Raw genomic sequence first — 14,255 nt, 5'->3', positions numbered from 1 at the left:
AGTCATTCCTCACCTGCAACATACTCCCTCAACAGTCCTCCTTCCCACACATCCATTTGGCCCTTTCCTTGTGTTTCAGAGCACAGGGATTCCGAAGTCCAGCCTTCTGGTGGGGAGGTATGCTGGCTTGGAGCTCTGTCTGCCCAAAAGGGTCCCAAGCTTCTGGCACATGTGCTAGCCTGGAACTTTACTCCTCCACACATCCAAGATCCAGGCCCTTTCAAAATTCCCCATCCCAGTCTGCCAGCATGCCTGACCAACATGCTAACCTAGGGCTTCCCTCTTTTCTCTCCCAACCTGGCCCAGGATCAAGCACATTAAACTTCCCCAGGCTCACTCCTCCTGCCTGGTCATGAGCCCCCAGGTGCCTGAACACCCCATGCAGCCCCATTCTCCAGGCCCCCTGCTAGCCTACACCCCAAGGTTCCCAGGAGCCCACCACCCACTATACTCCAGTGCAAAGGTGGCCAGATTCTGCCTTTTGAGAGGGATGTTGATGAGAACCAGCTGTACAGCCCTGAAGTCTCACTTAGGAATTTGGTTGAGAAAACTCAGTAAATCCATTGAACCACAGCATGCCACCATAGGAATTCAGCCTTGCACAGCTGAATTCCAATAGGTCTCTTGCCTTTTCTATTACCTGAGACCACTGTGACTGCCTCTCAAACACTTCTTCCTTTAGAAGGGAGTGGTCTTGGATTTCATTTCAAACCCCAGTTAGGAGCTATTAGCCTCTCTGTAAGGGGCAGATCAAGCATAAAGCTGTGAATTTTACAAAAAGTGGTGTTTTAGTCTGTGCAGGCTGCTATCATGAAATTCTACAGACTGGAGAATTTATAAACTATTTTTCACAGCTCTGGAGGCTGGAGGTTCAAGATTGAGGCACCTGCAGAGATGCTGTCTGTCAAGGTCACATTTCCTGGCTCAGAGATGGTGATTTCTCACATGATGTGAGGGAACTGGGAACTACTCAAAGTCCCCTGTAAACGGGAAAATGCAGTCAACTAAGCCCCAGGCCCATGCTGTAATCACCTTCCAAAGGCCTTACTCTTACCACTCTTCCCACTGCAGTTGGGATTTCAACATCTGAGTGCAGGGGACATGAGCATCCAGACCCTCACTGACTTTCCCTTGCTGACACTGAACTCCCCTGTAATGTAAGAGCAGGGCTCAGTGTCCTGTCTTCCTTAGCGCACATGTTCTGGCTTGCTCTTTATCAAAAGTAATTCACTGACTGAACGAAGTGATCTATCTGGCCTTACAAGGTGCTCATGACTGGACTCAAGGAGTCACTTGTTTCTCCAACAGATAGGAACGTTGATGGCCAGGGTTGTCCCGGAGTGATGTGGATAGAGATACTCCAGGTCCGGATAGAATGTAACGGCTATCTTACATAACTCCCAGACCAATTGGCACCCACCTGACCATCACACATTCCCTAAAGAGCATGGCATGACTGGCCAATCAAAATAAAATAGCAAGCAACAGTGATCAACCAGGACCTTGGACACTGGCTGATCAGGTACCTCCTGGCTGCAATTTTAATGTACAAGAAAAATTCACTCCTAACTCCTTTGGGAACCCACAGGTTAAGCAATAGCTGCTCAATTCCTCACTCTGCGCTTTGCAATAAATATCTACTCCCTTCCACCACCCTGATGTCAGTGATTGGCTTTCTGCCTTTCAAGTGAGCAGACCCATTTTGGGGTTTTTATAGTAATGTCTCCAGCAACATTTCCTTCTGTGAGCTGTACTTACTAAAGGAAAATAAGAAAGATATTCATCTCTTGACCTGGACTTATTCAGGTCAAGAATGGAGCTTTGTGTGGATGACACAGGCTGTGTGCCTTCTTGAGCTCAGACTCATAAAGACACTTCTGCTTTCTCAAGAATGCCAAGACCCATGGAAACATCATGTGTGGGGAATCCTTGCTCCAACTGTTCACACTGGCAAGTATGATTATGATAAATGTGATGACAGATGGATTAAAAACTCCATGGAAATGAATCTTGACAGGATCTCATCATCTCTTTACAAGACGTCTATTCCATTTGCCCATGTACTCAGGGATCAGCACCTTCACAAATCAACTTTATTAATTTATATTAATAATTACATAATCATTCCATTAGTTATACTAAATGTGCTAGCCCTCCATGTATGCTTATGATTTAAATCTTTTGCCTGCCATCATCTTCAGGAAACTTAACAGAATTTACAGTGTATCAATTTGACTGTTTAAATAACATGTTAAGTTCCATAGCAGCCTTTCACTTGCATAAACAGTACTTCCACAGCACCCCCTCATTAAAAATGAGCCATCATGAAGTATTATGAGAAGAAAGAGTACAGGAGATGGCTGAGAATTAACCCCAAATCCTATCTATTAAAGAAAATTTGTACTTATTTGAAATCTGGAAGGAAAAATGAATAAGAAAACTTGGCATTGAAAATTATGTGAATAACCATAAAAGGTTAGTTTCATAGGAAGAGATTTGGTGGTTACTTAGACTGATGAGCAGAAAAAAATCTCTCTAAGGAGATAGGCCTTTTTTAAAATAGATTCTTTTTAAATTGGAAAGACATATTTATAGAGAGAAAGATCTTCCATCTGCTGATTCACTCCCCCAAGTAGCCACAACAGCTGGAGCTGAATCAATCTGAAGCCAGGAGCCAGGAGCTTTTTCTGGGTCTCCCACGTGGGTGCAGGGTCCCAAGGTTCTGGGCCGTCCCCTACTGCTTTCCCAGGCTACAAGCAGAGAATGAATAGGAATTGGAGCAGCTGGGACAGAAACTGGCACCCACATGGGCACAATGCATGTAAGGACTTTATCTACTAGGTTATTGCACTAGGCTCTTGTGAAATGAGACCAGAAGAGCCATTAGGCACTAGTCCTATGACAATCAGAACCAAGTCCACTCCCAGCAACAAGGATGGTTGAACAAAGCCTATAAGGCACAGGAAGCTTGGTCAGCTGAGGGGGAATGTTGTGATGGGACATCTGCTTTTTGTAGATAAAGCTGGAAGGTGCAACACTGGCCCAGTGCTGGTTACAGACGTAGAAGACTCTGCAATGAGCTGCATGAGGCAATGCGGAGAGAATAAGCAACTCTTGGGCAGACCTGGAATAAGTTTTCAGAAAGTCCATAGATATCACTGGTGCTTCAATGATTGTAGAAATAAAGAAAAATGAAGAACGGTTTCTCAACATTTGTAGTTTGAACATCTAAACAATGTTCAAGGAAGAGAAGCAGGTTTCTAAGACTAGTTGGAGGAGTTAGGTATTTGGCTGGGACAATTTAAGGTATCTATCAGGTATCCAAATAGACATACAAAATGACCTTGAGATAGAAGAGTCTCAAAACCAGCTCAGCTTTAAGGATATATATATATATGACATTCATCGATGATCAGATATTTGAAGCTACAAAATGAGACAAAATAAGCTAAAGTGTGTACCTAGGAAAGAAAAAAAAATTCTTGGTACTGAAGTTAAGTGACTACAATACTTGGAGGTTGAGTAGGGCAGGGTGGGAAATGGGGAGAGGTAAAAGAGGATGTGACCAGTGAGAGGAAAACCATTCCCTAAAGAATATGGGGAGAAAGCGTCAATGAGCCCTGACTTATTCTGGATGTTCTAACGGGGTCAGGAGTAGGAGCACAGGGAAGGATCCACTGGGTCCAGCAACCTGGAGGTCACTGCTGAGGTCCTCAGAAGGGTACAAGGAGAACTGCGGTACTCTGAGAGGTGCCAAGAAAAAAGAGAAGTAGTTCAAGGAACAAGGATCTTGAAAACAGGGTGTCTGGAATCCAGGAAGTAAGTGGGCTCCTACAAGAATGTCCATGCCAGGAAATGACACACTTGTACAAGAGGAGGTTGCCTGGCAGGTGTGTGGTAGGGAGAGGAGATGATGCCATTTGGGCAACTTCTGTCTTGAAGTGAAAGAGGAAACTGGGTGTGGGTGGTTTCCCCGGAGAGTTCTACTTTTATGAGTAAGTTAGAGAGAGCTTAACTAAAAACAGAAGGAAAATGTAAAATGACCATTGAACAACCATTTATGTATATGTATATGAATTCCTGGTCGGATTGAGTAGCCTGATCTTAAATTATTCCCTGAGCCAAGTTCAGTTATGCAGGCACAGGCAGGGAGATTTGGCCTGAGATGGAACAAAGACATAAAAGATGGAAGAAGAGATGTATGAAAGAAAAAAAAATGGATGGGAAAAGAGTGATTATATTCATGGATAATAAGCTGTAAATTGGGTACACAATGTAGATGGCAGGACTTGGTGCTGAAAAAAAAAGATATGATGATGGATTAAAAATCTACACTTCGGGGGTAGGCACGCATATCAATACTCGCCTATAAATCAATGTAATCTATTCTAATTTCAGGCAAGGTGAAAGTCTCAAGGGATAATTACTGTGCCTGGAGCCATGGGTTAGAGACTACATTACACTTAACTGTTCTCTGAGAATTATGCAAACTCTTTGGAAGTGAGGTGACCTGTTTCCTATCTAAGGTGTAAATAACCTTCAGCATTTGGAGAGGCAGTCTAGGGCTGCTGAGAGTAGGAGCATATTTCTCTGCAATTTCTCCTTCACACCAGAAACTGAACTTCAGGGAACTGTTCTGCTAATCTGAGCATATGAGATACACTGCACACCGTGGCAGAGTCTACCGTGACCACTGGGATGAAGAAACCTGGCCCTAACAAACATGAGAACTAGAAGACTTAAAAAATTAAAGATGTAGTTTGGAAGCCTGGAAGGGTTCACAGTTCTACTCTTAGAAAGGAACATGTCTGGGAGGAAAATGGTTTGCCATGGAATTGAGATAGGTGACAAGAAGACATCTGTGGGGATGGGTAGAGACCAAAGAGTTGACATGTCAGGAGCAGAGACACAAGGACAGGAGAAGCAGCTGAACATCACATTTCTCGAGAGGCTTCTGCGCCCAAGAGCCTGGGAGGCTTCCTTGAGTTGCTAGTCTGATTGTTCTCAGAAGCTACTCTGATTTAGACACCAAACGCTTTCCCTCTTTCGTTCTTATTCTGCATAGACTCTTCACCAACATCACATCATCCCAACTCTACTCACTCCCATATATGCTTGCTGCCTCCTTTCCTTGGGACCCAAGCAAAGCTTCCTATTTTAGTCCGCTTATTAAGCCTACTGTAGACCAAAATTACAGGCACCTGAGAGACGCTGAAGTGTTTGTATGGTTAAGCTTAGAACTTGCTCCTGTATTACCCTGTCATTTTTCATGTGACTAGTGCCATCTTTCCAGATAAAGTCGTTGTCAGCAGCAGTACAAATGAAAGTGTGCTGGATTTGGACTCTCAAGTTCTGGCTTCAAGTATCCTTCAACCACTCAGTAATTTCATGGCACAGAGAAGGACACTTTCCTAACCTGTCTTCTTCATTAATAACATAAAGATGGCAGTCCTTAACCTTCAAGTCTATCGTGAGGATTATGTATAATGTGATGACAGAGATTCATTCATTTGACAACATGATCCATGCAAAGTTATTTGTTTATGTGTCACATGGGTGAGTCCACAGCATCAGGTCATCTGCACATTCTAAATATCTCTGTGGATGATTTGTTAAAGATTAAATTGACTTTTAAATTAGCTGGCTCTGGGTGTTGCTACTTTACCCAATAAATTGAAAACCTCAAGACTGCCCTAGGAACACGGGAATTTTGGCTCTTGCCATCCTTACTTGGTAGTCTGCTGATAGTCTTTGGGAGACCTTGAACTTGTACCTTCAACATCGCATGAGCTAACTCCTAACAATCCACCCCCAAGCCTTTCTGTCGACACATTGTTTCTCACTCTTTCTCTCTTTCACCACCCCCCACTCTGTAGTTCTGTTTTTTGGAAAACCTTGACCAATAAGCTAGGTCATATGGAAAGAGCTATTATTGAGTAGTAGGTAGAATAAAGAAGTCCTAGGGAGTTCACTGGACTGAATTTGGATGCTACACAGCCAGGAGTGACAGAGCGACAAGAAACACCCAACAAGGAACACTTTCATATTCTTAACTGCAAAGGAACATGGAGCTGTTATCTTTCCATCCTTTATTACTCAGAAGAAGCAAGTACTTGAAGAGGATTGTGGTGGAGTTCAGTCGACTGATCTGCAGCACCTGTTTCAGGTGGCGTATGTGAAAAGAGCTAAAACAACACCTGACACCAGAAGGCCACCAAGAGACTACAGAATTATAAAGTGTTTGAAAAGTTACTTGTCCCTCTACAGTTTTCATATTCCTACAAATTTGCCAGTTAGTAACTTTTATGTTTGTTCCATATGCTTCCTTCCATCAATATGTTGCTGTCACTATTTTGAAATTTAATTTCTCCCAGAAAAAAAATTTCCATGCATTCCTGAAATCATATTTGGCTCACTGCTTAAATAATGGGCTCCAAGGGACCAGCATAATGTTGCAGCTGATTAAACCATTGCTTGTGATGCTAGCAACCCACATGTGCACGAAGTTAGCCCCATATGCTTGACTTCTGATTGAGCTCCCTGCTAAGGTGCCTGGGCGAGCAGTGGATGATGACACAAGGGGTTAGGCCTCTGCACACATGCAGGAAACTCAGAGGAGACGCTGGCGCTCCTGGCTTAGCCTAATGTAGCTGCGGCTGTCACAGCCACTTGGGGAATGAAGCAGCAGATGTAAAATCTCTTTCTGTAACTCTGCTTTTTGAGTAAATGAATAAATAAATACTTTTAAAAAATGTGATGGATTCCATTCTACTGTTTGTAGGATGATTTTTCTGTCATTTAATCATTTTTAAACTTTTTAGTCAATGGATTTGAAATATGGATGTAATCTTCACAGGACACTATTCCAGACAGACTAACATTGGTGAGTTTGGAAATCAAAAAATAACAAGACAATGAATGCATATCTTGATGAATAATAAACTCACATTCATGGCACAAAGTATGAGCTTTCTTAAATTCTAAGTCAAATTGGTACTCTCTGCATTTTTTTTCCTTTCCTAAAGAAATAGAAAGCTATTTTTTTTTTAAAAAAATCAGCCTGTCTTTGTGACCCTGATAATTCCAAAGTATTGTAACTGGACTCCAGGGCTAATGATGACATAATAGCTAACGCCTACCACAGCTGAGTCTCTCGCTACGCACTTGACCTTGACCTACATACTGTACAAGCATAATTGGTTTTCTTGCTCATCACAGCCTCATGATGTAGGTAAAGCCTCTTCACTTTCCAGATGAACAAACTGAGGCAACTGTAGGGTCAGTAACCTGCCCAAGGCCACACAAGGGGCAGAGCAGGGTTATAATCTGGACAGTAGGGCTACTGAGTGTGTTTCCCAACTACTGCACTCAAATCTACATTCTTGGCTGAACTGCATCATCATTGAGGACACTTGGTTTTGATTCACACATGTGCTCTTTTGCTTTCATTGGCAAGATAAGTAAGAATTGGTGGGATGTTTCTTCTAAAAGATTATTTTCTAAAATTTCTAACCCATAGAGAAATGTTGCCTCACTTTAATTTTTTTTTTTTGCCATTCACCTTAGCTTATTTCTAGTTTTGTTTATAAAAAAAAAGCAAAGAGCTTTCTGTTTTAAGAAATTTGGTATTAAGCATAAGTACAGCTCTAATTTTACATAACTGTTGAATATCTACACCAAAGGGCTCATGTAGGAGATCTATAACAGATATTTAAAGTCTCAACATGATGATAAACTGGGAGCAAAATGATGCCGACAAAGTTCACCATTTTCTTTTTCTCCAAAGGTTCCCCCATTTTCAGCCCCCCTAGTGTCAGTGTTACAAGTGAAAACCCATAGGACTAAGTACAAAAAGAGGTGGTATTGAATGTAATCTATCATCTTCGTCCTGGGCGCTTAATTATCTGCTGTTTTCTGAATGAATTTCACTCACTCCTGACAATCCGAGGGGCCTTGCCAATGAGGAAGGAGAAAGCCTTTCATGACTAAACCCAGAAGCTGTCAACCAGATGGTTTTCTGAAAAGAAGGATGGGCACAAGGTAGAAGAAAAGTTCAAACGTAGGAATGTGCTGCTTGGAACAATGCAGGTGCTCTGCAAACAAATTCTGGAAGCACAGAGAGATTTCCCCTTGGAACAGGAAAGCAGCCATCTCCAGGGCCAGCTCTTGTCATTGAGTTTTGAGAGTGGACCCAGACAACACTCTGGTGGCTGGGCTTTCGCCAGTCCTCGAATCTGCATTTTCTCACCTCTGGGAGAAGGCTTTTGTGCACAGCTCCTGGCTCCAGCCTTCAGATTGGCTCAGTTCCAGCCATTGCAGCCACTTGGGGAGTGAACCATCAGATGGAAGATCTTCCTCTCTGTCTCTCCTCCTCTCTGTATATCTGACTTTCCAATAAAAACAAATAAATCTTTAAAAAAAAAAGACATAGGGTATGCTGTGGCATGATGACAATGAATGGGAACTACACATTCTTTTCAGGATGAATGCTGAGACTCTGAGCATGCAGACGGAAATATCCAGTTCTATTTTTATTCCCCTCCACACCCTCCTTCCCAGCTCTCTCCAGGAGCTGTAGGCCTTCACACCGGCACCTCTTTAGTCTTAAAAGCTTCCCCCCTGAGTTAACTCAGAGATTTACAATCCTCTCAAAATAGCTTTCACTTAGGGTCCTCACTTCTTCTCTCATCAAAATGATCTTTCTTCCATCTGTTCCCTCAGGATATTGCTGGCCAGCAGGTGGTCCAATCTGTTACAGGTGTGAATGGGTTTTAACACCTCTCAAACTGACCCTAGAGGTTGGACCTCTGTCACGGATGCCTGCACTGTGTGATTTTTCCTTCCCATCTCTTTTCTCACGTTGGCCTTCTTCCCCCATTTTACCTCCTTTATGCAAAACAGGATGCTAAAGAAAATGCAGAGCGGGAAGGTGCATGTTACCTGGGTTGGCAGCAACTACCAGACTGTACATAGCTTTTCATCACACGCATTCTCTGTGAACTCCTGGAAGATGCCTAATACACACAAATTTTAAATTTATTGCACGGAAATACATTTATCTGTCAATTCAGTTGTCCACCAATGAGCTGCAGTTCTCTCGTGCAATTGTCTCTCCAAAGTGTATTCTCTCTCCAATAAGACGATAAACTTCTAAAAGCAGTTCCACTGTTCTATTGATCTTGTTACTTTTATGAACTGACACAACTTTATCAATAATGGAATTATAGGGAGTTTAATGACAGTGCACTTTATATTTTCATTTCACATCATGGTTTATAGTTAAATCTATATATTTGCATAATTTATTATTATTAATATTTCAATGTAATATTGTTTCAGATACAGCTGGGCATGCTGTTAGGACCACATGTATGGGTGGGAATTGACCTAAATTTTATTTTGTGCATTCAGGACTTTTAATGACCTGTACATGGCAGGAGTTCAGTTAAATGTTTTATTGAGTGAATGCTATTTCAGGAAGCACAACTAAATGTTGCAGTTAACAATTGATATTCCACTCTCTCCTAGCACATTTACTAAGTGCACATACTGGTCAAAGTAGTCTGCTGGATGTAGTTGGGATGAACTTAGTCATGGAAAAGCAAGGAGGTAGGATAGGAACAACGAGGCAGATCAGCAGGATGTCATCAGACCACTACTGTGCTGATGGCAGCCAGATATTCAAGCCAGGAGTTTTATAAAGATTATTCTGATATACATAGTTTGATAATGCTGTTTGCCTATATAAGATCTCCATAGTCATTATTCTCTTTTCCTTTTTTAAAGATCTATTTTAGTTATTTGAGAGGTACAGGGACAGACATGGAGACCCAGGACACAGACATCTGCCGGTTCACTCCCTGGAAGTGTGCAACAGTGGAAATGCAGCAGGCCTAAGTCAGGAGCCTGGGACTCCATCCTGGGCTCCCACATGGGTCATCCTCTACTGCCTTCCCAGGGAGGTAGATCAGAGGAGACTTGAACGGATGCTCGCTTATGAGATGCTAGCATTGTAGGCAGTGAGTTAACTCCCTTCACCAAAATTCTGGTCTCAATTTTCCTCTATGTTTTCAATCACTGAAATCTACTGTCACAAAATGGATCACGAGGGATAATCACTTTGGAACCCTCTAGGGCATTATGAGTAGTTGTGTGCTACCTCACCATAGGCTGGTCTATATACAATGACACTTAAGACTACAATGAAGCTGAAAAGTTCCTGTCACCCAGGCATATACTGGATGCCGCAGTGTCACAGTGCAATGTAGTTCTCATTTGTTTATAGTCATTAATGTGAAGACACCTGCTTCACTGATAGTCAGGTAAGATTACAGCACATAAAATTATGTACAGTACATAGCACTTGGCAATAACTGTCTGTTACAGGCTCATGTAGTCACTATTTCTAAATCATTAACTTAGGGGATATGTCTTCAGTCTGTTGTATTATACCGGTAGCAGCTCCATAGATCTCATATTTATCTCATAACTTCATCACATCATGGTCTCCTGTATGTGATTTGATCTCATGATTCTGCTTTAGTATGGACCTAAAAGAAGTAGGCTATACTATACTCTGTGTGTGTGTGTGTGTGTGTAGTGTAATGTGGGAGTGTAGTGACTATGCCATTTAGGTTCCTGTAAGTGCACTTTATGATGTTTGCACATTGATGGAACTGCCTAATGATGCATTTCACAGAACATACCCCATTAAGCGAAGCATAATTACAAATGTGACAGCTAAAAGCTAGGATGGTGTGAAAGAAACCAAGGTAAATGGTGACCCTTCCAGACACTATGTGGGGTGTTTCAGTTTCATATGCTCAGAAAAGTTAGATGAGACTATCAACCTTGCCTGAGGTAGTTTCAACCTGAAATATGTACTGCCCTAGGAAGATTTGCACTTGAACTGGCTAGATATTAAAATGTCTTCACGTAAATGTCCAACTGTGGAAACTACACATTTAATAAAATGCTCTGAAGGGCACTGCAAAGCCTGAGCCAACAACTTGAGACACGTTATACAGCAAAATTTAAGGGCACAGGCCTGAGTGTGGGGCTTCGTTCTGAATGCCAGCTTCTCCTTTTACAGTGATGTGAGTTTGCTCTATTAAATTCTCTGAATGTCAGTTTCTCATACGGAACATGGGGTGACAATAATGGCACCTGACTCAGAGTTCCTATGATGAGGAAATGAGATAAGGCAGACAAAGAACTCAGCAAAGTAGCTGGCCCATAAGCAGGAGTTCAAACAAGTTAGTGTGGGAGAGGCCCTGCTTATGAGTCCTGACAGTTCCTGCCTGCTCTTGCAGGGCATCTGCAGGGTACGAGACATGGACAGCTCTTCACCTTGGGCCACCTCTCAGACAGTGACTAACCTTGAGGGAGGAGCAACATTTTCCGTCAGGACAAAAAGAGCTGCCCTGCAAAATGCTACATTTCCCACGTGAAATTCAGCAACTGGGCAAACCCAGCCTGTGTGTTCAGCATGCGTGGGTTGCCCTTTGCCTCTCTGGCATGAAACTTGCGGCAAGGGAAATAAAAGTAAATGTGTGGATGATGCTCACGCTGCTTGCTGTGCTGGGAGTAATCCATTCCCTTGCCCCTGGCCCAGAAGTCTTGCAATATCTGACAAGCTCCTTCAGACCATAACAGGCTATGTCATTATTGGCTCCAAAGGAGGGTTAAATCAAAGTGCAAATTCAATAGTTTTGATAACGAGGGCAAGCTTCTGAAAGAGATATGGCAGAAGAAGGGCAGGACCCCCAAGTGCTCTGTTCAGGGAATGGAGCTCCCTGGGAATAGGTCGTCAGCCTTCCCACCCAAGGGTTGAGCCAGGATGGGAGGGGCAGAGTGAAGATCCCTCTTTATCCTCACTACGAATGAGGTCAAGAGGTGAGAAATCAAACCACTGTAGTGCCCTGGCTAAAAGGAACAGCCAGCCATACAGCCCAGCTGAAAGGCAGTGTGGCTGTGGTTGTGGGGCCCTGTAACGCACAAAACTGAATTAAGTGGTGCCAATGGCCACAGCCTATAGCTGTTTAATACAGACCTTCGTGCAGATGAAAAATACCTGAGGTTTGTTCAATGGAGCTGTGACTTCAGATCAATCGTGAATGCCAAGCCACTCCTTATGGTGCAGCTTCCTCTGCTAGACTGGCAGTGAAATTCAAGTGTTAGGTTGTGGGTGACCCGAGGAGCTGAGTTTTGTGACATGATGTGTGGGCCACAGTGGAAGCTCAAATCCCTGGGCCCTGGGACTTGGTTGCCAGGAAGAATGGAGGGAAGAAAACAGTGCTGTGCCTAGGCCCTGCCCCTGGAAGGACAGGTTGAGGGATGAAAACAAAAATCCCTGTTCTCACTGTCTTCCATGAGATGTCCCTGATGTCTCCTACACATCACACACTGCTAGCTGATCTTTTGCTATCATCTGCTCTAGTCCCTATCCCAAACACTTGTCAACATCTTGGTCCATGTACTCTTAGGAGAAACTGGTCCTCTAATACAAGTGATGAAGCTTTGAGAAGCCCTACAGTCAGCCCAGGAGGCTAAGAAGGGGGGCCACTGGTCTTCATCATCCTGTGTTAAGTCCCCCCCGCCCCCAGGTCTAATGAATAAAGGATGTGTGTGCTGACGGTCTCTTCTGCATCCCTCAAGTGCCATAAGCCTTCATCTTCCCCAGGGACAGCCACCTGTTCTGTGTCCTCCAGGACGTTCTGGTAGAAAGAGCAGAATGCCTGGCGTAGGAGGGGAAATAACAGCCTTTAAGTGTCAGGACGGCTGGGCTAGGTTTCACAGTGAAATAGCACCACCTACGAGAGGCAATCACAATACACCTTTCTTGAAATGCAGGGCTGCCGCCAGGCTCTTGTCAAAACTCAACATCTTATTCATGTTGGGCACTTTGCAGCATTCCGGCTTGGCATATCTATTTTGGGTCAACTTGAAGAACATGATGATGAAGAACTTTATAACTAACACTAACACAATGGGTAGGCGGACTCCGTGAGCACCACAAGCCAAGGAACCATGGTGTGCATTCACTCACTAGCATAACCAGCTTGCTTTAGTGTCAGAGCAGCTTCACAGAGAAAGGTCATTTTCTCCTCTGCCTCCTTTTTCCTAAAGGAAACTATGACATCTCACTATACCACTGAACAGTGGGGATGTCAATTCCCAGGTCTCCCTCAGGGACTGGGCCTGGTGTAACAACTTAGCTTTGACACTTCGTGGAATCAATAGGGCTGTGCACCTGCTAAGCCTCAGGGTTCAATCCTCTGAAGGGACAAACTCAATCAAATTCTTCTAGCTTGGGCCAGCTCCCTCATGACCCTGGCTACATGTCTATTTACCATTCCACATTTCTCTCTTTTCAGTTTTAAAATATTTCCTTTATGAGGGGAGGAAGGTACCCTACTTCACTGTTGGTGGGAATGTAGGCTAATACAAGCACTAAGGAAATCAGTATGGAGAGTGCTGAGGCAACTGAAAATTGATTTGCCGTTTGATCCAGCTATCCCACTTCTGGGGATGTATCCAAAGGAGATGAAATCTGCATATGACAAAGGGGTCTGTAATCCTATATTTACAGCAGCACAATCTACAATAGCAAAGACATAGAAACAACCCAGATGCCAGTCCAAAGAGGACCTACTCTATGGAATACTACTCAGTCATTTTAAAAAATGAAATTCTATCATTTACAAACAAATGAAACAAGCTAGAGACCATTGTGCTCGGTGAGATAAGCCAATTCTAAGAGCACAAATATCCTATGTTCTCCTTGACATAAGGCAACCTGCATGCAAAATACATGATAGAAGGAAGATGAAGGGATGATTGGAGTTTTGAGTAGACTTTTTCAAAGGCAGTAATTGTCCTTCTTACAACAGATATGTGGGTGACGCCAAAGAAAATAAACACTAGGCAGCTTGGGGGCTTATGGAAGTGTCTGAAGTGCTTCCTCAGTGCTGTTGAGCTGTGTGGTTGCCCTGTCCTGCACTCACCACCCACTGGCCGATCAATCACCAGCAATCAGTAGAAAGCAGGAGAGATGACACAGTTTCAACAGACAGCCCGGGAGCTGCTTGTGTAAGGCAGCACCCTGAACAAACACATCTGGATTCTGTGATTTCTCCTCTTCATCCAAAACATCAAATAAGGCCACAGGCTTTGATTAAACAGAGATTAAAATTTTTGCCTAGGTAGTTAAGAAAGTAGTTATTTGATTTAGGAACAGCATTCAGCTTTGTCTC

This window comes from Ochotona curzoniae, unplaced genomic scaffold (genome assembly GCF_017591425.1).
Source record: "Ochotona curzoniae isolate NIBS_2020 unplaced genomic scaffold, NIBS_Ocur_1.0 contig_4501, whole genome shotgun sequence".
NCBI lineage: Eukaryota > Metazoa > Chordata > Mammalia > Lagomorpha > Ochotonidae > Ochotona > Ochotona curzoniae.
Note: the sequence above shows the minus strand (reverse complement) of the source record.